The sequence below is a fragment of the Daphnia pulicaria genome, chromosome 4, assembly GCF_021234035.1.
Source record: "Daphnia pulicaria isolate SC F1-1A chromosome 4, SC_F0-13Bv2, whole genome shotgun sequence".
Lineage (NCBI taxonomy): Eukaryota > Metazoa > Arthropoda > Branchiopoda > Diplostraca > Daphniidae > Daphnia > Daphnia pulicaria.
Window position 1 is genome coordinate 16,741,985 of NC_060916.1, and position 26,809 is coordinate 16,768,793.

Genomic DNA, 26,809 nt, shown 5'->3' on the forward strand with positions numbered 1-26,809 from the left:
GGCGTGCACTGGCATGCTCTGGCGTGCATTGACGTGCTCGTGCGTGCACTGGCGTGCTCTGGCGTGCATTGACGTAATCTGGTGTGAATTGGCGTTCTCTGGCGTGCACTGGCGTGCTCTGGTGTGAATTGGTGTGCTCTGGCGTGCACTGGCGTGCTCTGGCGTGCTCTGGCGTGCACTGGCGTGCTCTGGCGTGCACTGGCGTGCTCTGGCGTGCACTGGCATGCTCTGGCGTGCATTGACGTGCTTGTGCGTGCACTGACGTGCTCTGGCGTGCATTGACGTGCTCTGGTGTAAATTGGCGTTCTCTGGCGTGCACTGGCGTAATCTGGCGTGCACTGGCATGCTCTGGCGTGCATTGACGTGATCGTGCGTGCACTGGCGTGCTCTGGCGTGCACTGGCGTGCTCTGGCATGCACTGGCGTGCTCTGGTGTTAATTGGCGTGCTCTGGCGAACATTGGCGTGCTCTGGCGTGCATTGACGTGCTCTGGCGTGCACTGGCGTGCTCTGGCGTGCTCTGGTGTGAATTGGCGTGCTCTGGCGTGCACTGGCGTTCTCTGGCGTGGCTTGACGTGCTCTGGTGTGAATTGGCGAGCTCTGGCGTGCACTGGCGTGCTCTGGCGTGCACTGGCATGCTCTGGGGTGCACTGGCGTACACTTGCATGCTCTAGCGTACATTGACGTGCTCTGGTGTGAATTGGTGTGCTCTGGCGTGCACTGGCGTGCTCTGGCATTCACTGGCATGCTCTGGCGTGCATTGACATGCTCGTGCGTGCACTGGCGTGATCTGGCGTGCACTGGCGTGCTCTGGTGTGAATTGGCGTGCTCTGGCGTGCATTGAATTTTTCTGGCGTGCACTGGCGTGCACTGGCGTTCTCTGGCGTGAACTGGCGTGCTCTGGCGAGCATTGGCGTGCTCTGGCGTGCATTGACGTGCTCTGGCGTGCACTTGCGTGCTCTGGCGTGCTCTGGTGTTAATTGGCGTGCTCTGGCGTGCACTGGCGTACTCTGGCGTGTCTTGACGTGCTCTGGTGTGAATTGGCGTGCTCTGGCGTGCACTGGCGTGCTCTGGCGTGCTCTGGCTTGCGCTGGCGTGCATTGACGTGCTCGTGCGTGCACTGGCGTGCACTGGCGTGCTCTAGCGTGCATTGACGTATTCTGGTGTGAATTGGTGTGCTCTGGCGTGCACTGGCGTGCTCTGGCGTTCACTGGCAAGCTCTGGCGTGCATTGACGTGCTCGTCCGTGCACTGGCGTGCTCTGGCGTGCACTGGCGTGCTCTGGCGTGCTCTGGCGTGCATTGGCGTGCTCTGGCGTGCACTGGCGTGCTCTGGCGTGCACTGGCGTGCTCTGGCGTGCACTGGCATGCTCTGGCGTGCATTGACGTGATCATGCCTGCACTGGCATGCACTGGCGTGCTCTGGTATGCACTGGCGTTCTCTGGTGTGAATTGGTGTGCTCTGGCGTGAACAGGCGTGCTCTGGTGTGAATTGGCGTGCTCTGGCGTGCACTGGCGTGCTCTGGCGTGCTCTGGCGTGCTCTGGCTTGCTCTGACGTGCATTGACGTGCTCTGGCGTGCACTAGCGTGCACTGGCGTGCTCTGGCGTGTTCTGGCGTGCACTGCCGTGCTCTGGTGTTAATTGGCTTGAACTGGCGTGCTCTGGCGTGCACTGGCGTGCTTTGGCTTGCACTTGCGTGCTCTGGCGTGCACTTGCGTGCTCTGGCGTGCATTGAATTGCTCTGGCGTGCACTGGCGTGCTCTGGCGTGCATTGACGTGATCGTGCGTGCACTGGCGTGCATTGACGTGCTCTTGCGTGCACTGCCGTACTCTGGCGTGCACTGGCGTGCTCTGGTGTGAATTGGCGTTCATTGACGTGATCGTGCGTGCACTGGCGTGTTTTGGCGTGCACTGGCGTGCTCTGGTATGCACTGGCGTGCTCTGGTGTGAATTGGTGTGCTCTGGCGTGCACTGGCGTGCTCTGGTGTGAATTGGCGTGCTCTGGCGTGCACTGGCGTGCTCTGGTGTGAATTGGCGTGCTCTGGCGTGCATTGAATTGCTCTGGCGTGCACTGGCGTGCACTGGCGTTCTCTGGCGTGCACTGGCGTGCTCTGGCGAGATTTGGCGTGCTCTGGCGTGCATTGACGTGCTCTGGCGTGCACTGGCGTGCTCTGGCGTGCTCTGGTGTGAATTGGCGTGCTCTTGCGTGCACTGGCGTACTCTGGCGTGGCTTGACGTGCTCTGGTGTGAATTGGCGGTCTCTAGCGTGCACTGGCGTGCTCTGGCGTGCACTGGCATGCTCTGGCGTGCATTGACGTGCTCGTGCGTGCACTGGCGTGCACTGGCGTGCTCTAGCGTGCATTGACGTGCTCTGGTGTGAATTGGTGTGCTCTGGCGTGCACTGGCGTGCTCTGGCGTTCACTGGCATGCTCTGGCGTGCATTGACGTGCTCGTGCGTGCACTGGCGATCTCTGGTGTGCTCTGGCGTGCACTGGCGTGCTCTGGTGTGAATTGGTGTGCTCTGGCGTGCACTGGCGTGCTCTGGTGTGAATTGGCGTGCTCTGGCGTGCACTGGCGTGCACTGGCGTTCTCTGGCGTGCACTGGCGTGCTCTGGCGAGCATTGGCGTGCTCTGGCGTGCATTGACGTGCTCTGGCGTGCACTGGCGTGCTCTGGCGTTCTCTGGTGTGAATTGGCGTGCTCTTGCTTGCACTGGCGTACTCTGGCGTGGCTTGACGTGCTCTGGTGTGAATTGGCGTGCTCTAGCGTGCACTTGCGTGCTCTGGCGTGCACTGGCATGCTCTGGCGTGCATTGACGTGCTCGTGCGTGCACTGGCGTGCTCTGGCGTGCTCTGGCGTGCACTGGCGTGCTCTGGTGTGAATTGGTGTAATCTGGCGTGCACTGGCGTGCTCTGGTGTGAATTGGCGTGCTCTGGCGGGCACTGGCGTGCACTGGCGTGCACTGGTGAGCTCCGGCGTTCTCTGGCGTGCTCTCCCAGGTAAAAAAGTACTGCCTTGCACTGTAATAAAATTATAGTTTATTTAAGTAAACTATCATTTTATTGTAGTGGACCCAGTAAAGTAGAAGTATCACCAAGTGGGCGTATTTTTTTTTTTTGTTTCAATGTCAATATTACTAAAGACACACTGCTATATCACAGGTAGCCTATAGTACTTATCCTATATATATATAGTACTTGTCCCAAAATCCTTCAGTATTACTTGAGTTTTCTCATATTATTACTTAAGTACATTCTAAGTACTTTTTCACCTGGGCTGGCGTGCTCTGGCTTGCTCTGGCGTGCATTGACGTGCTCTGGCGTGCACTGGCGTGCTCTGGTGAGAATTGGCGTGCACTGGCGTGCTCTGGCGTGCACTGGCGTGCTTTGGCGTGAACTGGCGTGCTCTGGCGTGCACTGGCGTGCTCTGGTGTGAATTGGCGTGCTCTGGCGTGCATTGACGGGCTCTTGCGTGCACTGGCGTGATTTGGCGTGCACTGGCGTGCTCTGGTGTGAATTGGCGTGCTCTAACGTGCACTGGCGTGCTCTGGTGTGAATTGGCGTGCATTGAATTGTTCTGGCGTGCACTGGCGTGCTCTGGCGTGCATTGACGTGCTCTGGCGTGCACTGGCGTGCTCTGGCGTGCTCTGGCGTGCACTGGCATGCTCTGGCGTGCATTGACGTGCTCGTGCGTGCACTGGCGTGCTCTGGCGTGCATTGACGTGCTCTGGTGTGAATTGGCGTTCTCTGGCGTGCACTGGCGTGCTCTGGCGTGCACTGGCGTGCTCTGGCATGCACTGGCGTGCTCTGGTGTGAATTGGTGTGCTCTGGCGTGCTCTGGCGTGCACTGGCGTGCTCTGGCGTGCACTGGCGTGCTCTGGCGTGCACTGGCGTGCTCTGGCGTGCACTGGCGTGCTCTGGCGTGCACTGGCGTGCTCTGGCGTGCACTGGCGTGCTCTGGCGTGCACTGGCGTGCTCTGGCGTGCACTGGCGTGCTCTGGCGTGCACTGACGTGCTCTGGCTTGCTCTGGTGTGAATTGGCGTGCTCTGGCGTTCTCTGGCGTGCTCTGGCTTGCTCTGGCGTGCATTGACGTGCTCTGGCGTGCACTGGCGTGCTCTGGAGTGCTCTGGCGTGCACTGGCCTTCTTTGGCGTGCACTTGCGTGCTCTGGCGTGCACTGGCGTGCTCTGGCTTGCACTGGCGTGCTCTGGCGTGCACTGGCGTGCTCTAGCGTGCATTGACGTGCTCTTGCGTGCACTAGCGTGCTGTGGTGTGAATTGGCGTGCTCTGGCGTGCACTGGCGTGCTCTGGTGTGAATTGGCGTGCTCTGGCGTGCATTGAATTGCTCTGGCGTGCACTGGCGTGCTGTGGCGGGCACTGGCGTGCTTTGACGTGCACTGGCGTGCTCTAGCGTGCACTGGCGTGCTCGGACGTGCACTGGCGTGCTCTGGCGTGTACTTGCGTGCTCTGGCGTGCACTTGCGTGTTCTGGCGTGCATTGACGTTCTCTTGCGTGCACTGGCGTGCTCTGTCGTGCTCTGTCGTGCTCTGCTATGCAGAACTCAAGTGCTTGACAATAGAAATCCACTACCCGACAATAGAACTCAAATAACTTGAATCATTTTTAAAAATTCAAGTGCTGTGATGTGCGTTTTTCTCAAACTTTTTGTTCATGATTTGCTCTATAAATTTATTGATTAAATAGACTTGAAATGGTGTATTGGACATTGATTTACACATCCTGCAATTAAAAAATAATTTTAACAAGTGAAAAAAATATTATAGCAACTTCAAGTGCTGAGCTGTTCTCTAATGTGCTCTACCGTGCACTGGCGTGCACTGGTTTGCTCTGGCGGGCTCTGGCGTGCTATGGCTTTCTCTGGCGTGCATTGACGTGCTCTGGCGTAAACTGACGTGCTTTGGCGTGCACTTGCGTGCTCTGGCGTGCACTGGCGTGCTCTGGCGTGCATTGACGTGCTCTGGCATGCACTGGCGTGCTCTGGTGTGAATTGGTGTGCTCTGGCGTGCACTGGCGTGCTCTGGTGTGAATTGGCGTGCTCTGGCCTGCACTGGCGTGCTCTGGCGTGCTCTGGCGTAATCTGGCTTGCTCTGGCGTGCATTGACGTGCTCTGGCGTGCACTGGCGTGCTCTGGCGTGCACTGGCGTGCTTTGGCGTGCACTTGCGTGCTCTGGCGTGCACTGGCGTGCTCTGGCTTGCACTGGCGTGCTCTGGCGTGCATTGGCGTGCTCTAGCGTGCATTGACGTGCTCTTGAATGCACTAGCGTGCTCTGGTGTGAATTGGCGTGCTCTGGCGTGCACTGGCGTGCTCTGGTGTGAATTGGCGTGCTCTGGCGTGCATTGAATTGCTGTGGCGTGCACTGGCGTGCTCTAGCGGGCACTGGCGTGCTTTGACGTGCACTGGCGTGCTCTAGCGTGCACTGGCGTGCTCGGACGTGCACTGGCGTGCTCTGGCGTGCACTGGCGTGCTTTGGCGTAAACTTGCGTGCTCTGGCGTGCAATGGCGTGCTCTAGCGTGCATTGACGTGCTCTTGCGTTCACCAGCGTGCTCTGGTGTGAATTGGCGTGCTCTGGCGTGCATTGGCGTGCTCTGGTGTGAATTGGCGTGCTCTGGCGTGCATTGAATTGCTCTGGCGTGCACTGGCGTGCACTGGCGTTCTCTGGCGGGCACTGGCGTGCTTTGACGTGCACTGGCGTGCTCTAGCGTGCACTGGCCTGCTGGGACGTGCACTGGCGTGCTCTGGCGTGCACTGGCGTGCTGTGGCGTGCACTTTCGTGCTCTGGCGTGTACTTGCGTGCTCTGGCGTGCACTGGCGTGCTCTGGCGTGCATTGACGTGCTCTTGCGTGCACTTGCGTGCTCTGGCGTGCACTGGCGTGCTCTGGCGTACATTGCCTTGCTCTGGCGTTCACTGGCGTGCTCTGGCTTGCTCTGGTGTGAATTGGCGTGCTCTGGCGTGCAATGGCGTGCTCTGGCGTGAATTGACGTGCTCTGGTGTGAATTGGCGTGCTCTGACGTGTACTGCGTACTGCGTGCTGCGTGCTCGTGCACTCGTGCACTCGTGCTGCGTGCTGTGTGCTGCGTGTTCTGGCGTGCACTGGCATGCTCTGGCGTGCATTGACGTGCTTGTGCGTGCACTGGCGTGCTCTGGCGTGCACTGGCATGCTCTGGCGTGCACTGGCGTGCTCTGGTGTGAATTGGCGTGCTCTGGCGTGCACTGGCGTGCACTGGCGTGCACTGGCGTGCACTGGTGTGCACTGGCGTGCTCTGGCGTGCATTGACGTGCTCATGCGTGCACTGTCGTGCTCTGGCGTGCTCTGGTGTGAATTGGCGTGCTCTGTCGTGCACTGGCGTGCTCTGGCGTGCATTGACGTGCTCTGGTGTGAATTGGCGTGCTCTGGCGTGCACTGGCTTGCTCTGGCGTGCATTGACGTGCTCGTGCGTGCACTGGCGTGCTCTGGCTTGCTCTTGCGTGCTCTGGCGTGCACTGGCGTGCTCTGGCGTGCTCTGGCGTGCTCTGGCGTGCACTGGCGTGCTCTGGTGTGAATTGGCGTGCTCTGGCGTGCACTGGCGTGCTCTGGTGTGAATTGGTGTGCTCTGGCGTGCACTGGCGTGCACTGGCGTGCTCTGGCGTGCACTGGCGTTCTCTGGTGTGAATTGGCGTGCTCTGGCGTGCTCTTGCGTGCACTGGCGTGCACTGGCGTGCTCTGGCGTGCATTGACGTGCTCTTGCGTGCACTGGCGTGCTCTGTCGTGCTCTGGCGTGCTCTGCTATGCAGAACTCAAGTGCTTGACAATAGAAATCCACTACCCGACCATAGAACTCAAATAACTTGAAAAATTTTTAAAAATTCAAGTGCTGTGATGTGCGTTTTTCTCAAACTTTTTGTTCATAATTTGCTCTATAAATTTATTGATTAAATAGACTTGAAATGGTGTATTGGACATTGATTTACACATCCTGTAATTAAAAAATGGTTTTAACAAGTGAAAAAAATATTTTAGCAACTTCAAGTGCTAAGCTGTTCTCTGCTGTGCTCTACCGTGCTCTGGCGTGCACTGGCGTGCTCTGGCGTGCACTGGCGTGCTCTGGCGTGCTCTGGCGTGCTCAGGCTTGCTCAGGCTTGCTCTGGCGTGCATTGACGTGCTCTGGCGTGCACTGGCGTGCTCTGGCGTGCTCTGGCGTGCACTGGCGTGCTCTGGTGTGAATTGGCGTGCACTGGCGTGCACTTGCGTGCTCTGGCGTGCACTTGCGTGCACTGGCGTACTCTGGCTTGCACTGGCGTTCTCTGGTGTGAATTGGCGTGCTCTGGCGTGCACTGGCGTGCTCCGGCGTGCACTGGCGTGCTCTGGCGTGCACTGGCGTGCTCTGGTGTGAATTGGCGTGCTCTGGCGTGCACTGGCGTGCTCTGGTGTGAATTGGCGTGCTCTGCTGTGAATTGGCGTGCTCTAGCGTCCACTGGCATGCTCTGGTGTGAATTGGCGTGCACTGGCGTGCTCTGGCGTGCACTGGCTTGCTCTGGCGTGCACTGGCGTAATCTGGCGTGCACTGGCGTGCACTGGCGTGCACTGGCGTACTCTGGCTTGCACTGGCGTTCTCTGGTGTGAATTGGCGTGCTCTGGCGTGCACTGGCGTGCTCTGGCGTGCACTGGCGTGCTCTGGCGTGCTCTGGCGTGCACTGGCGTGCTCTGGTGTGAATTGGCGTGCTCTGGCGTGCACTGGCGTGCACTGGCGTGCTCTGGCGTGCACTGGCGTTCTCTGGTGTGAATTGGCGTGCTCTGGCGTGCTCTTGCGTGCACTGGCGTGCTCTGGCGTGCTCTGGCGTGCATTGACGTGCTCTTGCGTGCACTGGCGTGCTCTGTCGTGCTCTGGCGTGCTCTGCTATGCAGAACTCAAGTGCTTGACAATAGAAATCCACTACCCGACCATAGAACTCAAATAACTTGAAAGATTTTTAAAAATTCAAGTGCTGTGATGTGCGTTTTTCTCAAACTTTTTGTTCATAATTTGCTCTATAAATTTATTTATTAAATAGACTTGAAATGGTGTATTGGACATTGATTTACACATCCTGTAATTAAAAAATGGTTTTAACAAGTGAAAAAAATATTTTAGCAACTTCAAGTGCTAAGCTGTTCTCTGCTGTGCTCTACCGTGCTCTGGCGTGCACTGGCGTGCTCTGGCGTGCTCTGGCGTGCTCTGGCGTGCTCAGGCTTGCTCTGGTGTGCATTGACGTGCTCTGGCGTGCACTTGCGTGCTCTGGCGTGCACTTGCGTGCACTGGCATGCACTGGCGTGCTCTGGCTTGCACTGGCGTTCTCTGGTGTCAATTGGCGTGCTCTGGCGTGCACTGGGCTGCTCTGGCGTGCACTGGCGTGCTCTGGCGTGCACTGGCGTGCACTGGCGTGCACTGGCGTGCACTGGCGTGCACTGGCGTGCTCTGGCGTGCACTGGCGTGCTCTGTTGTGCTCTGGCGTGCTCTGGCGTGCTCTGCTATGCAGAACTCAAGTGCTTGACAATATAAATCCACTACCCGACAATAGAACTCAAATAACTTGAATTATTTTTAAACATTCAAGTGCTGTGATGTGCGTTTTTCTCAAACTTTTTGTTCATGATTTACTCTATAAATTTATTGATTAAATAGACTTGAAATGGTGTATTGGACATTGATTTACACATCCTGTAATTAAAAAATGGTTTTAACAAGTTAAAAAAATTATTATAGCAACTTCAAGTGCTGAGCTGTTCTCTGCTGTACTCTACCGTGCTCTGGCGTGCACTGGCGTGCTCTGGCGTGCTCTGGCGTGCTCTGGCTTGCTCTGGCGTGCATTGACGTGCTCTGGCGTGCACTGGCGTGCTCTGGCGTGCTCTGGTGTGAATTGGCGTGCTCTGGCGTGCACTGGCGTGCTCTGGTGTGAATTGGTGTGCTCTGGCGTGCACTGGCGTGCTCTGGCGTTCACTGGCGTGCTCTGGTGTTAATTGGCGTGCACTGGCGTGCTCTGGTGTTAATTGGCGTGCACTGGCGTGCTCTGGCGTGCACTGGCGTGCTTTGGCGTGCACTTGCGTGCTTTGGCGTGCACTGGCGTGCTCTGGCGTGCATTGACTTGCTCTGGCGTGCACTGGCGTGCTCTGGTGTGAATTAACGTGCACTGGCGTGCACTGGCGTGCTCTGGCGTGCACTGGCGTGCTTTGGCGTGCACTTGCGTGCTCTGGCGTGCACTGGCGTGCTCTGGCGTGCACTGGCGTTCTCTGGCGTGCACTGGCGTGCTCTGGTGTGAATTAGCGTGCTCTGGCGTGCACTGGCGTGTTCTGGCGTGCACTGGCGTGCTCTGGTGTTAATTGGCGTGCTCTGGCATGCATTGAATTGCTCTGGCGTGCACTGGCGTGCTCTGGCGTGCACTGGCCTGCACTGACGTGCTCTGGCGTGCACTTGCGTCCTCTGGCGTGCATTGACTTGCTCTGGTGTGAATTGGCGTTCTCTGACGTGCACTGCGTGCTGCGTGCTGCGTTCTTGTGCACTCGTGCACTCGTGCTGTGTGCTGCGTGCTCTGGCGTGCACTGGCATGCTCTGGCGTGCATCGCCGTGCTCGTGCGTGCACTGGCGTGCTCTGGCGTGCACTGGCGTGCTCTGGCGTGCACTGGCGTGCTCCGGCGTGCACTGGCGTCCTCTAGTGTGAATTGGCGTGCTCTGGCGTGCACTGGTGTGCACTGGCGTGCTCTGGCGTGCATTGACGTGCTCTGGCGTTCACTGGCATGCCCTGGCGTGCTCTGGTTTGAATTGGCGTGCTCTGGCGTGCACTGGCGTGCACTGGCGTGCATTGACGTGCTCTGGCGTGCACTGGCGTGCTCTGGCGTGTACTGGCGTGCTCTGGCGTGCAGTGGCGTGCACTGGCGTGCTCTGGCGTGCTCTGTCGTTCTCTGGCGTGCTCTGCTATGCAGAACTCAAGTGCTTGACAATAGAAATCCACTACCCGACAATAGAACTCAAATAACTTGAATTATTTTTAAACATTCAAGTGCTGTGATGTGCGTTTTTCTCAAACTTTTTGTTCATGATTTACTCTATAAATTTATTGATTAAATAGACTTGAAATGGTGTAGGGGAGACCGGGGCTATATGGGACACTTTTTTTCTTTACGCTGCCAATTTTTTAAATAGCAGAATTAAGTTAAAATAAAAATATAGGAGTGATTCCCATGCATTTCTCTACATTAGCTTATTGTTTCATATTTTTTCGTTAAACTATGTAATAGTTATTTAATTAAATGTAAAGAAAAAAAAATTAAGGAAAAAAAAAATTTAGGGTTAAACGGAACAGAGCCAGGGGCAAAACGGAACACCATTTTTCTCTGCAACGGATGGATTAAATATATTGAAAGACGCACTAATGAAAAGGAAATTCATTTCTCTTTCAGAATTACTGTAATTTTATTCATTCTTTTGAGAATAAGTGGAGATACAATAAAAAAAGTAAAGAGGTTTTTTTTTCGATCTTTTTTGGTCGTTTACCTGGCGACAGATGGCTGTACCATTTAACCCAGACCCCAACAACATCAAATAAACTAAATTATCAAATACTTAGAAACAAATTTTTTATAAAATAAAAATACTATCTTAAACTAGAAAGAAAACCCTATCAAATAGCTATCTGGGTTTTATAAAAATATTTATAGAAGTATAAAAAAAATTTAAAACTAAACGTCAAAAATTTTTTATCCGATTCTAATTTTTTTGTTTTTACCAAAAAACTCGCAAAATTAATCAGAAATTCAGGAAAAAAAGTTTAGAGGATAAAAAAAACATCATTTACAATACGCTGTATTAATTTCAGCATTTTAAAACAAATCGTACATATCAAAACTTCCCTGTACATTTTAGCCCCGTGTCCCGCATAGCCCCGGTCTCCCCTATTGGACATTGATTTACACATCCTGTAATTAAAAAATGGTTTTAACAAGTTAAAAAAATTATTATAGCAACTTCAAGTGCTGAGCTGTTCTCTGCTGTACTCTACCGTGCTCTGGCGTGCTCTGGCATGCTCTGGCGTGCATTGACGTGCTCTGGCGTGCACTGGCGTGCTCTGGCGTGCTCTGGTGTGAATTGGCGTGCTCTGGCGTGCACTGGCGTGCTCTGGTGTGAATTGGTGTGCTCTGGCGTGCACTGGCGTGCTCTGGCGTTCACTGGCGTGCTCTGGTGTTAATTGGCGTGCACTGGCGGATTCTGGTGTTAATTGGCGTGCACTGGCGTGCTCTGGCGTGCACTGGCGTGCTTTGGCGTGCACTGGCGTGCTTTGGCGTGCACTGGCGTGCTCTGGCGTGCATTGACTTGCTCTGGCGTGCACTGGCGTGCTCTGGTGTGAATTAACGTGCACTGGCGTGCACTGGCGTGCTCTGGCGTGCACTGGCGTGCTTTGGCGTGCACTTGCGTGCTCTGGCGTGCACTGGCGTGCTCTGGCGTGCACTGGCGTTCTCTGGCGTGCACTGGCGTGCTCTGGTGTGAATTAGCGTGCTCTGGCGTGCACTGGCGTGCTCTGGCGTGCACTGGCGTGCTCTGGTGTTAATTGGCGTGCTCTGGCATGCATTGAATTGCTCTGGCGTGCACTGGCGTGCTCTGGCGTGCACTGGCCTGCACTGACGTGCTCTGGCGTGCACTTGCGTCCTCTGGCGTGCATTGACTTGCTCTGGTGTGAATTGGCGTTCTCTGACGTGCACTGCGTGCTGCGTGCTGCGTTCTTGTGCACTCGTGCACTCGTGCTGTGTGCTGCGTGCTCTGGCGTGCACTAGCATGCTCTGGCGTGCATTGCCGTGCTCGTGCGTGCACTGGCGTGCTCTGGCGTGCACTGGCGTGCTCTGGCGTGCACTGGCGTGCTCCGGCGTGCACTGGCGTCCTCTGGTGTGAATTGGCGTGCTCTGGCGTGCACTGGTGTGCACTGGCGTGCTCTGGCGTGCATTGACGTGCTCTGGCGTTCACTGGCATGCCCTGGCGTGCTCTGGTTTGAATTGGCGTGCTCTGGCGTGCACTGGCGTGCTCTGGCGTGCATTGACGTGCTCTGGTGTGAATTGGCGTGCTCTGGCGTGCACTGGCGTGCTCTTGCGTGCACTGGCTTGCTCTTGCGTGCACTGGCGTGCTCTGGCGTGTACTGGCGTGCTCTGGCGTGCAGTGGCGTGCACTGGCGTGCTCTGGCGTGCTCTGTCGTTCTCTGGCGTGCTCTGCTATGCAGAACTCAAGTGCTTGACAATAGAAATCCACTACCCGACAATAGAACTCAAATAACTTGAATAATTTTTAAAAATTCAAGTGCTGTGATGTGCGTTTTTCTCAAACTTTTTGTTCATGATTTGCTCTGTAAATTTATTGATTAAATAGACTTGAAATGGTGTATTGGACATTGATTTACACATCTTGTAATTAAAAAATGGTTTTAACAAGTTAAAAAAATTATTATAGCAACTTCAAGTGCTGAGCTGTTCTCTGCTGTGCTCTACCGTGCTCTGGCGTGCACTTGCGTGCTCTGGCGTGAATTGGCGTGCTCTGGCGTGCACTGGCGTGCTCTGGCGTGCAGTGTCGTGCTCTGGCGTGCACTGGCTTGCTCTGGCGTGCACTGGCGTGCTCTGGCGTGCACTGGCGTGCTCTGGCGGGCATTGACGTGCTCTTGCGTGCACTGGCTTGCTCTGGCGTGCACTGGCGTGCTCTGGCGTGCATTGGCGTGCTCTGGCGTGCATTGACGTGCTCTGGCATGCATTGACGTGCTCTTGCGTGCACTGGCGTGCTCTTGCGTGCACTGGCGTGCTCTGTCGTGCTTTGGCGTGCACTGGCGTGCTCTGGCATGCACTGGCGTGCTCTGGCGTGCACTGGCGTGCTCTGGCGTGCTCTGGCGTGCATTGACGTGCTCTTGCGTGCACTGGCGTGCTCTGTCGTGCTCTGGCGTGCTCTGCTATGCAGAACTCAAGTGCTTGACAATAGAAATCCACTACCCGACAATAGAACTCAAATAACTTGAATAATTTTTAAAAATTCAAGTGCTGTGATGTGCGTTTTTCTCAAACTTTTTGTTCATGATTTGCTCTAAAAATTTATTGATTAAATAGACTTGAAATGGTGTATTGGACATTGATTTACACATCCTGTAATTAAAAAATGGTTTTAACAACTTAAAATTATTATAGCAACTTCAAGTGCTGAGCTGTTCTCTGCTGTACTCTACCGTGCTCTGGCGTGCACTGGCGTGCTCTGGCGTGCTCTGGCGTGCTCTGGCTTGCTCTGGCGTCCACTGGCGTGCTCTGGCGTGAATTGGCGTGAATTGGCGTGCTCTGGCGTGCACTGGCGTGCTCTGGCGTGCTCTGGCGTGCTCTGGCGTGCACTGGCGTGCTCTGGCGTGCATTGACGTGCTCTTGCGTGCACTGGCGTGCTCTGGCGTGCATTGACGTGCTCTTGCGTGCACTGGCGTGCTCTGGCGTGCATTGACGTGCTCTTGCGTGCACTGGCGTGCTCTGTCGTGCTCTGGCGTGCTCTGCTATGCAGAACTCAAGTGCTTGACAATAGAAATCCACTACCCGACAATAGAACTCAAATAACTTGAATAATTTTTAAACATTGAAGTGCTGTGATGTGCGTTTTTCTCAAACTTTTTGTTCATGATTTGCTCTATAAATTTATTGATTAAATAGACTTGAAATGGTGTATTGGACATTGATTTACACATCCTGTAATTAAAAAATGGTTTTAACAAGTTAAAAAAATTATTATAGCAACTTCAAGTGCTGAGCTGTTCTCTGCTGTACTCTACCGTGCTCTGGCGTGCACTGGCGTGCTCTGGCGTGCTCTGGCGTGCTCTGGCTTGCTCTGGCTTGCTCTGGCGTGCATTGACGTGCTCTGGCGTGCACTGGCGTGCTCTGGCGTGCTCTGGTGTGAATTGGCGTGCTCTGGCGTGCACTGGCGTGCTCTGGCGTGCTCTGGCGTGCACTGAAGTGCTCTGGCGTGCACTGGCGTGCTCTGGCGTGCACTGGCGTGCTCTGGCGTGCATTGACGTGCTCTTGCGTGCACTGGCGTGCTCTGGCGTGCATTGACGTGCTCTTGCGTGCACTGGCGTGCTCTTTCGTGCACTGGCGTGCTCTGTCGTGCACTGGCGTGCACTGGCGTGCTCTGGCGTGCACTGGCGTGCTCTGGCGTGCACTGGCGTGCTCTGGCGTGCATTGGCGAGCTCTGTCGTGCACTGGCGTGCTCTGGCGTGCATTGACGTGCTCTGGCGTGCACTGGCGTGCTCTGGTGTGAATTGGCGTGCTGTGGCGTGCACTGGCGTGCTGTGGCGTGCATTGACGTGCTCTGGCGTGCTCTGGCGTGCTCTGGTGCGAATTGGCGTGCTCTGGCGTGTACTGGCGTGCACTGGCGTGCTCTGGCGTGCACTGGCGTGCTTTGGCGTGCATGGACGTGCTCTGGTGTGAATTGGCGTGCTCTGGCGTGCACTGTCGTGTGTGATGACGTCTCATGTATTGTCTTACACGTCCTGTTCTTTTATGGCTCTCCGGAGCATATGTTATCCTGCTAGGCGCATATACTATTCTTCAGTCCACTCTTAGCTTCTCTATTGTACTGGTCATCCCTCGACCAACTCCCTTACTTCCGTAAATACATTTATTCAATCAGTCAACATCCTTACATGGCGCAGTTGTTTCTTAACGAACCTAACGGAGTAAGTTGAACAGTTTACAATATATTCTTTCATTGGCGCAGTGCATACTTTTGCGGACGGTTTCCAAACAGTATTGTCTACTGGACGGAGGCGTGTTTTGTTTGGGGGCTCTTGAAAAAGGTACAGAGCCGTATTTCACGGCCGTCATAGTCAATATTATTTTCTTTAACTTCTATGCCTACTGACGAAGCTAAAGTAACTGTTCCCGCTAGTAAAGCACTTGAACGTAGCCCAAAGGTGCCAGACCTCTCAAAAATGGCGCCTACTGCCAAAGCGTTCAAGCCGTACGGCTCACCACCTCGATTTGATTTAGACGAATTTAAGGACTCATTCGAGCTATGGCACGCTCAATGGAAAATATTTTTAGCTTTATCGACGATTGACACAGTGTTGGAGGCGGACGAACGTCCGGAATACAAGACAAACGTCCTTTTTTCATGTTTATCTAAAGAGACCCTCCAAGCTGTTTTATCGATGGGTCTGGACGAGGACGACTTAGAAGATCACGAAGTCATCATTCAACAATTACTTGACAGGTGTAACGCGGGGCGTAATCGCCACGTATGGCGTCAACAGTTTGCTATGAAGAAGCAACGTGCAAACGAATCAGCAGACAACTGGCTTTGCGAACTCAGGGAACTGGCTAGCAAATGCGAGTTCCTCAAAGATTGCTGTTTGAAATGCCAACCAACCCGTATACTTGGTCAGATTGTTTTTGGTGTGTACGATGATGACGTGCGCCGCAAACTCCTCAAACGAGGAGATAAGTTAAAATTGGACGAAGCGATCGACATTCTCCGCGTCGCGGAGGCCGCTTCAACCCAAGCAAAAAACTTGACACAAGGCGACGCAATGGCCATTCAAGCGCTATCAAAGTCATCCTACAAGAAAGATAAGTTAAACAAATCGTCTAAACCTCAGCACAAACAGCAATCGTCGTCATTTCAATCAAGTCAATCGAAAAAGGACGACAAGTCCGTTAAATTCGACACCTCTTCTAAAGGTTGCTGGAACTGTGGGGGTGAAACCCGTCACCCGCGCTCAGAATGCCCTGCTAACGGAAAAGACTGCGGGAAATGCGGAAAAACCGGACACTTTAGGAAAGTGTGCAACAGCAGCAGCAACAAGAAGAATACGACACCATCCATTCAAACAGGGTGCATTGGATTGGAACCTGAATCGCCAGTCCAAGTGTCAGGCATTGGAGCATTGGAGCTCGTTCGAATGAACATTTCTCCGAAAGAAGGCAATAAATCTGTAAGGCCCAACTGGGGTGCTTACAGAGAGTACGCGAAGACGGGTAGTCAGAGAGTAAGCGCTTGTATTGCGTGTCCTATCGACAGGAGGGGAGTACAGCAGAGAGAGAGTTGCGAAAAGGGGTACAGCATATATAGTGGGGCTAATGAGGGCAAAAGTGATTTCGATGGGTCGTGTTCCTGGTGGAGCTGGACCAGCGGGCTGGTGGAGCTGGACCAGCGAGCTGGTGTGGCTGGACCAGCGAGCTGGTGTGGCTGGACCGGCGAGCTGGTGTAGCTGGACCGGCGAGCTGGTGTAGCTGGGCCGGGATTTCGCGGAGTCAGCGTGGAGCGTGGACGTCACGGGGTGTGACGTGCTCGGTGGTGACGTCACGGCTGTGACGTGGACGGTGGATGGTGGCCATCGCTGAAGGGGTGGGGCCAATGGGCTCCGTGGGGCAAGTCGCCACTGCAGGGTGTGTTGCCTTGGAGGGGCAGGTTGGCTCGCGGGGCTAGTTGGCTCCGCGGGGCATTACATAGCCGCCTTCTTTGAAGGCGACTCCCGGAGTCGGCTTAACTTAGCGGAATTATGAATGAGAGAATACATATATATGATGGACAAATTCTGCGTTATGCAAGGGAAACGTTTAAGATAAAAAAAAAATATGCTGCGAGGGGGGAAAGATAAAAGAAAAATGTGCTTAGTTATGTGAGGAGGAAAGAGGGGAACCTAACGTTAGGAAACGTTTGAAGGGAAAGATAATAGAAGGCACATAGGGAAACGTGTGAAGGGAACCGAAGGGGAAGGGGTGTACGGGGAATACGGCTAGGGTTGATTGGGGATGAGCAGTAAATTGACAAATTTGGCGCATTATAACAGTTTTCGGGGAAATTGAAACACTTGAAGATTGTATAGTAGGGACATGGAAAGAAACAGACCTGGGAAAAGTAAAACGAAGGTACGAAAGATCTATAGATGGTAACTACAACAGCGGGTGGTGCTTGATGGTGACGATTGCTCCTCACCCTCCCCCCCTTTTTTTTTAGTCGTGGGCCCCCGTGCATTGTGATTTGACATGGCCGTTTAGGCCGCACTTAGGGCACGTTGGGCCAGCTATTGACCGTGCCTGTTGACGGTATGGGCGTACTACCATGGTTTGTGGCCATGATATGGTCCACTCATCAAACGTTAATTTGAAGTCTGCTGTTTTTAGATAATTTACCCCCAGCATCATGCTGGCTTTAATGTTGGTGACGAATGCTCTGCATTCGTTGTTTCCGGACGGTATGGTCACCATTCCATATACCGGGAATGTTGTGTTTGTAATGTGGTCTCGATAGTACTGGGTTCCTACCTGTAGTATCGCCACTTTATTCTCAGATGCCCAGGCTTGGGAGACGAGTGAAATGGAGAGGCCAGTTGCTAACACCGGTCTTGGGGCGGTAACCTTTTCCCGTTTGGCGCATCGAAGAGTGGATTCATCTGTTCGTCGCCCCCCAAGAAGAGGGTACCGTGCAGTGCAATTATGGTATCCATCCCCAGGACCATTGATGCACCTATCTCCGCGTCATCGACGACGTATACGGTGGCGTTCGCGCTTGGGCCCCCTATGGTTAGGATCAGGCTAGTTTCTCCCATAATTTAAAATACTCGATGTGTTATGGGGTCGGTAAACGAAGTGTCCGGTCCCGCCACTGGGCGTACTACAAATTTCAATAGTGTCGCTGTTGAGGCGTTGACGAAGGCCAACGCCAGGTTCGTGGCCACCTGTGCGCGTACCGTAGCTTTGGTGTTTTCGACGAATACAATCACGGCTGTTTTGGGATCCATTTCTGGAATTAAGAATTAGGTTAGATCGGGATGCCTTCAAGGAGAGAAGGAGAACACTGTAGTCACTGTAAGTAATTTGTCGTTTAAAAAAAAAACTGGGGCTACTGGCACCAACTGAGAAATGATACTGATGTGTCAGAGGATTCGAATTACTATGTACTGGGGGAAAGTGTGAAGGGAAAAAAAAATTTATATATGGACCCCAATTTAACTATTTGGGAAGCAAAGAGCGGAGGAGGTTAAAAATAATAAAATGACAACAGAAATTATTCGGGGGTGAAATTTGGGTGTGGTCTCTGTGGATGGATATGTAGAGTGGAAGAGAGAGAAAATAGAAATAAAAATTCCAGAGTCATTTTTTCGACTTTTCATTTAGGGTAATTTGGTTCAGTTGGGAATTGGGTCTTTTGCCAGGTGTTGGGTCTTTTGAGACTGGGATATCCCCCCCCCCTTTTAAAGAGAGAAAAAAAAATGTATACATGTATGTCTGCTTGATAGCACTGTCCCTCCCCTTTTTGTCGCGCAAGGTCATTGCTACTTGAGTTTGTTCGTTATTGTTTGTTCTTTTTTTCTTTCGTGACGAATAATGGTGCATAGAACTCGTCTCGTAGTTCCTCACTTTATTTTCTTCTTTTTGAGATGGCTTAACAAACCGTTCTGTAATGGCCATAACCCGTGCCCGAAAGATTAAGTTTAAACCATTTTTATAGAAAATGTGAAGCAATAGAGGGGAAACGTTTGTACGAAAGAGGTTCTATAACCTCGTTCGTTTCCCTGTATAAACCTGTACTTGTCAATCGCTTTCCCTTCCCTAGCGGTGGTTCTCGGTTGAAAGTCGGTATGGTTGTGATTACCCCTTTTTTAGGGCCCAAAATTCGGTAATTTGAAGGGAAAAACCACCTTTACCCAAAAGTTATTGAAAATTTTTCAAAGACAAGTCAGACACAATATTTCCAGTTATAACTCAGTTTTTTCCCAGTATTTATAACCCCAAAACTTAATTTTGACCCGAGAAGAATTTTAGCGTCGCAGGACCATTCCGTTCGTCTGCACGTGCAGACGAATTCTTCCCGGGGACCCGAGAAGAATTTTTCCGTGCGGAAACGAGATTAAAATATTTCAAATCAATGCAAAAAGCGTTCGAAATCAATTCATAAAAGCGGATTTCAAATTAGTAAAAAACGCTGTTGTTTCCGTTTTGAAACTATATTAAAACTGTAAATCGGACCATTTAAATCCCGTTTAATTATTGTCATAAAATCGAATCGATATTCAGTTTTTTAAACTTAAAATATCGATAATAAGTTTTAAAATTCACACAGCATTTTTAATGACAGATACTTTATTTTCCATTCATTTACAATAACATCTCGAGAGTGACATGATAGTAAAACGAAATCAGCAAACAATTTTACTATCAGTGAAATTCGTTAAATAAGTTCAAAATTTCGAAGAAGTCGAGTTGGTGGCGCACAACTAATACATAGCAGGTGATAGTTATAATTACAAAGCCGGTATACATACTTTTTTACCAGTGTAGGAACGCTTATCGCTCGTCGAGCTGATCCTCATCATCGTCCATAGCTGTCGCTTATCAATAAAGAGACTCGCCCATATATCTCGACGTGGTCTCTTAGCAACAGAATCAGACGGAAGTTGCCTGTTATGAATAACAATAGAATGGAAAATGTCAAACAGAGGCACAAAAGAAAAAACGAAACGACAGATGGAGCGAATATAAAATTGAGTCTGCACGGCATATGGAATCCTGAGACCATCCGGTTGATGTGCACCACTGACAGCCGTAACCGAACATGTTGACCGCATCATTACAAAAATCGACGCTCAAATCAGACCTGTTCATCTGCTCTTAACTTGCTTTTTTGTGTAATGTAAACAGGTGCAGAGTTGGACGTCGCATTCTCACATCGTTCACATCCATCGAACTGATCGCTAGACGTTTGCCTTTTTAGTTATACGACTCCATTCCAGCACTTTCTCACGAAATTCCTTCCGCCTGCCCTGCAGCGCAAAGATAAAAAGATGGTTTTTCACGGTCGACTATATATTATGACGTCAGCTATTAAATTAACTTGACTCTAGACTATATAACGGCATACCCGGATAACTGCGGATGGTTTACAATAGCTGGAAACAGCAGCAGTTCACATTCTTTTGTTTAATATCCAATGTGGAAAAGCCGAAAAGGGACGAGTTGTGGAACGGCATCAGTTGCTGCCAATTTCTCCACTGCAACACGTCAGCTATAGCGAGACGTGCGATTGAGCGGAAAGTTCAAAGTGGTTGAAATGGTCAAATCGAAGCGGAAATTTAAATTTAAACTTTGGATCAAAATTATTTAGCGAGTGGCGGCTTGGTGTACGTTTCATCTTGCCTGTAAAAATTAACCATAATTTAAGAATAATTAGACCGTCCTGCTCAACAATCTACAATGGGATCTTACCTTATCTTTGTTGGCTGACTCAACTTAATGATGAGCATGAAACAGCTCCTGCTGGAACTTTGACTTCTCTTTCTTAGCCCTGAATGAGAAGTAAAATTGAATTAGTTTTAATCAATAAATGTCGTTACTTGCACTCAGATTAAAGTTAATATCGTGTTAATATTTACTGGAAAATATGTGAGGGACGCAACATTATTCTTTGCATGGTTTTTAATAAATGCCATGTCATAAGTTCCTTTATTAAGTTCTTGAATTCGACTTAAGTCATTTCTGAAATGAACTGAAAAATACCAACTTAACAGGTTACAGTTATTAATCAAAACACAATTATCTTGCATAACAACTATTATAAGTCCAGCAAAACAATTATCCACATATTTTCCATACCTGTGTTGAACTGTCATCAATATTTTAATTGTGATAATTAACAGCATCTGCTGCAACTTTGCCTTCTCTTTCTCAGCCCTGAATGAACTACTTGATGAATCTTTGCTCGAAGAATTATCAATTGGGTGTTTCTTAGCTGTTTATGAGATTTAACTTCTTCGCCTAGATATTAAATAATAAATATAACTATATTATATAGAACACATTGATGAAACTGAGCAGGGCAGTCACTGAGCTTTTTTTCCATTATTAGAGTGGGCAAACTTCTTGCAAGAAATAACCACATAGCCGGATTCCAAGAACCACAAAGGGGCTTCCGATATACCCAGCTCCTCCAGTGAATAACATCTTTTCAGTCAAACAGTCTTAAATGTGAAAACTTGTTTAGAGCTGATCACCAAGTTTGAGCAATACCTATGATAAGAAATATATTTATTTAAAAATATTTGTTCTAGCACAATAAACAATTCTTACCTTTCCATTTCCAAATTAGGAAAACACAGACGTCTACACCAAGTTTCTTAGAAATGAAAACATATCGTCTGCTTCACAAACATAATTATTGATTTGAAAACAAATGACAAACGACAGTCGTTTAGAACATTAAAAGAAACACAACTAACAAATTTACGAAGAAAACTTTCACCATGAAAATATGCTTGAATAGAATATAATCAAGGATTCTGACAGATCTATCAATTGGCGACCACTCTGGTTGAACTGACATACACTACAGCAGACGACTGTTGAAAATTGTCAAAACGTCAACAACAAGCACGCCGAATGGGTCTAATCAGCATATAGCTATAGAGCGCACTAAACCAAAAATATGAAAAAAACAAATCACTGAAATCAGTTGACAGTTATATTCTTGAAAATAAATAAGAAGTTAACAAAGTTAGATTCAGTTATGAACATTGTTATCATTGTGGCTTATGAGGCGATGAGGCAAAAATATAAAACAAAAATAATTCTAAATCCTAAATGTACATATAGCTACGCCCTTTTTCTTTTTGTTGATTAATGCTATTTAGCTTATTGTACCAAAGTATTGCTTTGTTTAGCTACCATTCGTTTCAAATTGCCGTTTTCTTTGTTTTTTCCACTTTACTGTGACGTTTAAAGGGATTTCTAGCTTAGAGGTATAGCGGTGGCATACGACATCAATGAACTAGAGTTCGAACCCGGAAGAATACATAAAGCTTTATCACAAGTTTAATCAGGTGTGTTTTAGCGAATTATGTTGACACATCATAATTATTTTCAGCAATTTAACATTCCAAACATCGTGTGTTAAAAATTAACGTAATACGAAAATGTAAACAAAGATTTACTGCTTGTAAAAAATTCGAATGGAATTCATTTATATCAAAATAAAAAACGGCAAATGTAAGTTTCTTAAAAATTTCAAAATAGATCCGATTATTTCGTGACCAAACAATAGAAAGTTGAGAATTCTGCTGAAAAAGCAAAAGCAACAGAAAAACTCTAATAAAACTCTTTCAAGACGCGTTTACTTTAAGTACAGCCGAACGGAATGGTCCTGCGACGCTAAAATTCTTCTCGGGGAGAGAAGTGTGAAATTACCTCTTTATAAACGGTTGTAGACGGGTTAGAAATACTAACAGATATAAAGCGCTATTCAACCCGTTTTCACCGGGTTCTGAAACCGTATTTTAGACCAGTAAATTTAAGGTTTAAATAACTAAAAATTTTCCGGTAAATGTTATCCTTCACAATATTGTCGCTTAAAAACGTTTTATTTATCCATTGCCATCCGGTTTGCCCCTGGTTTTGCCAACGGTTATTTCTACCTACTCAAATGTTGTCGGGCAAAGGTCTTATTTACCCTTAATTTCTCGGTAATTTAGACGAGTTTAAAACTACGATTTAAAAAGGTGTTTTTCTCCATTGCTTTCCAGTTTGCCAATGGTTATTTCTACCGACGCAAACTTATTTTTAAGGGGAATATTTAGGTCCAAGTAATTCGTAATTTACCGGTAAACTATGTCCAACTTTAAACGCGTTATGCAACTGTTTTTTTACCGTATTCATTCAGGTAGCCAACGGTTATTTACACCAACTGAAATATGTAATTTTAGAGTAAATTTTAGGTTAAAAACACGGGTTTTTCTCTCGTAAATATTTTATGTGTAACACCAACGTTCGAAAAGGTTAATTTCATCCGTTTTCATCCGGTATTCCTTCGTTTTTTTTACCAACTTGCAAAGGGTAGTTTTTGGGTTCATACAGCTTTTAATTTACTGGCGAAAAAAACCGCATTTGTCAACTGTTATTGCCACTAGTTTTTTACCCATTTTCATTCAGTTTATCAACGGTTACATACACCAACTCAAATGTGTAAATATAGGGTAAATTTTAGGTTAAAGACACTGGTGTTTCTTAAGTAAACCGCGCCCATATAAAACCAACGTTCAAAAAGGTTATGTTCATCCGTTTTCATCCGGTATTGCAAAAGGTTTTTTTACCAACTTGCAAAGGGTTATGTAACCGTTGGCAAAACCTTTTAGAATACTGGATGAAAACGGATAAAATAAACATTTTCGAACGTTGGTTTTATATGGGCGAGATTTACTTAAGAAAACCCAGTGTCTTTAACCTAAAATTTACCCTATGCTTCCAAATTTCATTTGGTGTACATAACCGTTGACAAACTGAATTAAAACGGGTAAAAAACTAGTGGCAATAATAGATGATAAATGAGTTTTTTTCGCCAGTAAATTAAAAGTTGTATGAACCCCAAAATTACCCCTTGAAAGTTGGTAAAAAAACCTTATGCAATACCGGCGAATACCGGATGAAAACGGATAAAAATTACCTTTTCGGACGTTGGTGTTACACAGGAAAGATTTAGGAGAGGAAAACCAGTTTTTTTAACCTAAAATTTACTCTCAAATTACATATTTCAGTTGGTGTAAATAACCGTTGGCTAACTGAATGAAAACGGGTAAAAAACCAGTTGAATAACTCGTTTAAAGTTGGACATAGTTTACCGGTAAATAACGAATTACTTGGACCTAAATATTCCCCTTAAAAATAAGTTTGCGTCGGTAGAAATAACCATTGGCAAACTGGAAAGCAATGGAGAAAAACACCTTTTTAAGTTTTAGTTTTAAACTCGTCTAAATTACCGAGAAATTAAGGGTGAATTAGACCTTTAAATGACAAAATTTGAGTCGGTAGAAATAACCGTTGGCAAAACCAGAGGCAAACCGGATGGCAACGGATTAAAAAAAACGTTTTTAAGCGACAGTATTATGAAGGATAACATTTACCGCAAAATTGTTAGTTATTTTAACCTTAAATTTACTGGTGTTAATAACGGTTTCAAAATTTGGTTACAATGTTTGACAGTATTTCTAACCCGTTTAGCAATGAAGAAATAAAGTTTCTAAATCTTATAGAGCGCAAAGTTAACAGTGTAAATTTGACTGAAAAATTGAGGGAAGAAAAACCGGAGATTTACGGGTTTGTATTGAAATATTTAACCAGTTTTTACGCCTTATTTCACACTTAGTTTTTACCGGTTGTTCTTCTTGGTAAAATTGCGGTTTTTCTAACCCACTGAAATGTCCCGCCAGAACACCATGTCAGACGGTCGGGGGTAGGAAAACGACTGAAAAGGGGTGGGCCAAATCCGCGGTTCGTAGGTAGTTTCCACATGGTTTGCAGTACATGAAGGTGGTTATCAGTGGGGTTTTCACCACCCTAAAACTCGCTGCAGTTTAGGGGTGGTATGAAGAAGAAGGAAGGGGGGGGGGGTTTACCACCCTAAAACCACGTTGCAGTTGGGGGTGGAATGAAGAAGAAGGAGGGGGGGGGTTAGTGGGGTTTTACCACCCTAAAACCACGTTGTAAACATTTTTAGTTACCCAGTCGACGCAGCATTTATATGTTGTTGTCGAATTTCAACATTTTTGTGGTTTATGGTTGTCATTTAACACCAGAATTAGGAGGGTAGTATACTACCCACACAATTCAGTAAGTGTCATCAACTTAAGACACCATATCTGTGTGTGTTTTCCAAAAATACTGAAAATTCGATGACAAGAATGAAAAATTTTCTAAGTCCTCATTGCATTATTCGGTTCTATTCTTACGTATACGAACCTTTTTAACAAAACCGGTAGTTGAGTGGATAGCAAGCTGAGCTAGGAAGAGGTTCTCTCGAGCAGTCGAGGTTTCGAAACTAGGATCATACAATATTTTGGTTGAATGGTTCTAATTTCGGAGGGCGGAAATCGAGATCTGTCCCACCCACTGGGAGAGATGGTGGTGGACAGGTGGCAATTAAAATTTATCCCACCCACGGGGAGAGGTGGTGGTGGACAGGTGCAGGGCAAAATTCTGAAAAATCAAATGGTTTAAAAAATCCGTAAATTCCCGGTTATTTACTCTGGATTTTTCTGTCAATATAACTAATGTATTACTCTACTTATCCGTTGGGTTTACGCTCTTAAGGGGTTAATTTACCCGTTTAAAAATCTGGTATATTTCGAGGAAAATAAACTGAATATTGATGGTTAAACTTACGGAAAGAAAACCGTATTAGTCGGTTGGGTTTACGCTCTTAAGGGGTTAATTTACCCGTTTAAAAATTTGTTTTTTTTTCGAGTAAAATAAACGCCTTTTTTACAAAATCGAAAATTTTTCAGGCGCGTAAATACATGGTGTTATTACTGCACTTCTCGGTTGGGTTTACGCTCTTAAGGGGTTACTTTACGGTAAAAATCGGTAAATTATACCGGTAAAATTCCATTTACCGGTTTTTTTCACCGGTAAATTACCAGTTTTCAACCAACATCCGCCGCTAGGGTTGAGATTGCTGTCAACACCCGCTTTTATTTCTGCTATTCGTGGCGGTTGGCTTGAAAAGAAGTCTTGACCCCAAAATTGAGTTTTTCTAATTGTTTTTCGACTGCCTTGTAACGTTGTGCACAGTTTGTTTTCTGTCGGACAAACAGGTCACTCATGTTACCCTTCCCCCCTTTTTTTTTTAAATAATATTACCTTTCCCTGCGAGGTGAAATCTCGCCCCACAGCAAGAGCTGTATATTTTCATTGAGGTGCAATGAATCGTCACTGGATACAAAATGCGGTGCATTGCATTTTGGTGACCGTGCCCTTTTATTCCCTGTAGAGCGGGTTCTCTGCCATTGACCTGGCACTTGTGCGTTTTTCATAGACGTTTTTCTTGTCCGGTATGGCTGTCTTGAAATTCGAGTGCCCTGTGTTTGATATTTTTAGACAGCTTTGTGAAAGATAGTGGCGCCGTTGCCGTTATCTCTGCAAATGGTGGAGTGAGAATTCCCGTTTCGTATCGAAATTTCTGGTTTTTCGTTTCGCTTTGTCTTTTGTGTTTTTGATACTTGATTTTACTATTTCATTCAGGTGTACAATGAATTGCCGCAGTGACCCTGTACCCAAGCAATTTAAGGTGTGAACACCTGCTGGTCACACTTTCCAAGGGTCCCTAAACTGCCAGCTCCTTCCTTGTTGCTGAATCTGTTCCCTTGACGTTTGCTGACAGCCAAATTTTGTAGAATGGGCAGGATGGTGGTTACCCCCCTTTTCCCCCCCTCTTTTTTTTTTTTATTTGGAAATGCCCCGATAATTTTGTTTATGGTCCTGTTTCTGGCTTTTGATGCTATTCTGGCTGCTGTACCATTTGACAGTTGCCAGCCTAGCATCGCAGTGGTCGGAAGCAGCACGCGGGGAGGAGAGCTGTCCAGTCAACAATCATCACACGCTTGCCAGCGAATAAAACTTTATCATCGACACCTCGACGATGTTGTTGAAAGGGCTCGGGAGTTTCTCAGGGCGGTTTTTGTCATCTCTATTCCCTCCTATTTACCTTTGCCGTACGACGCCCAGAATCTCGAGGTAAGGTAGGTAAATCCATAGGACCGCGAATTTAAACGAGTTTCTCACCAATCGATCCCATGACTGACTGGATCAATTACGATATACCACATGTATATCATGTTGACGAGGGGTGAGAGAAAAAAAAATTTACTATTGCGTTCCCTTTTTACCCCTTTGTTTTTTTTTTATTTATTTTAGATATTGTAGCAAGAGCATCCAGTTTTCCTCTTGGGGACCCTCTGCTTAGATTCGTGCACGTCTGGTGTCGACACGAATTCCGTTTTCTACTGTTAACCCTGCCC

The 26,809-nt window shown here is 48.7% G+C and overlaps 1 long non-coding RNA gene across 3 annotated transcripts; it reads right to left on the reverse strand.

Moving 5' to 3' along the window:
* Window positions 1-19,492: 19,492 nt before the first annotated feature.
* LOC124338071 lies at window positions 19,493-21,359 on the reverse strand. 3 transcript variants are annotated; one of them, XR_006917646.1, is made up of 7 exons: window positions 21,096-21,359; window positions 20,853-21,035; window positions 20,622-20,783; window positions 20,402-20,514; window positions 20,235-20,313; window positions 19,891-20,165; window positions 19,493-19,792 (listed from the first exon to the last, which is right to left on the reverse strand). It is a non-coding gene; the product is annotated as an uncharacterized LOC124338071 (long non-coding RNA). The 3 variants fall into 3 exon arrangements; XR_006917647.1 differs by having other exon boundaries at window positions 20,402-20,504; window positions 20,622-21,035; XR_006917645.1 differs by having other exon boundaries at window positions 20,622-21,035.
* Window positions 21,360-26,809: the final 5,450 nt, after the last annotated feature.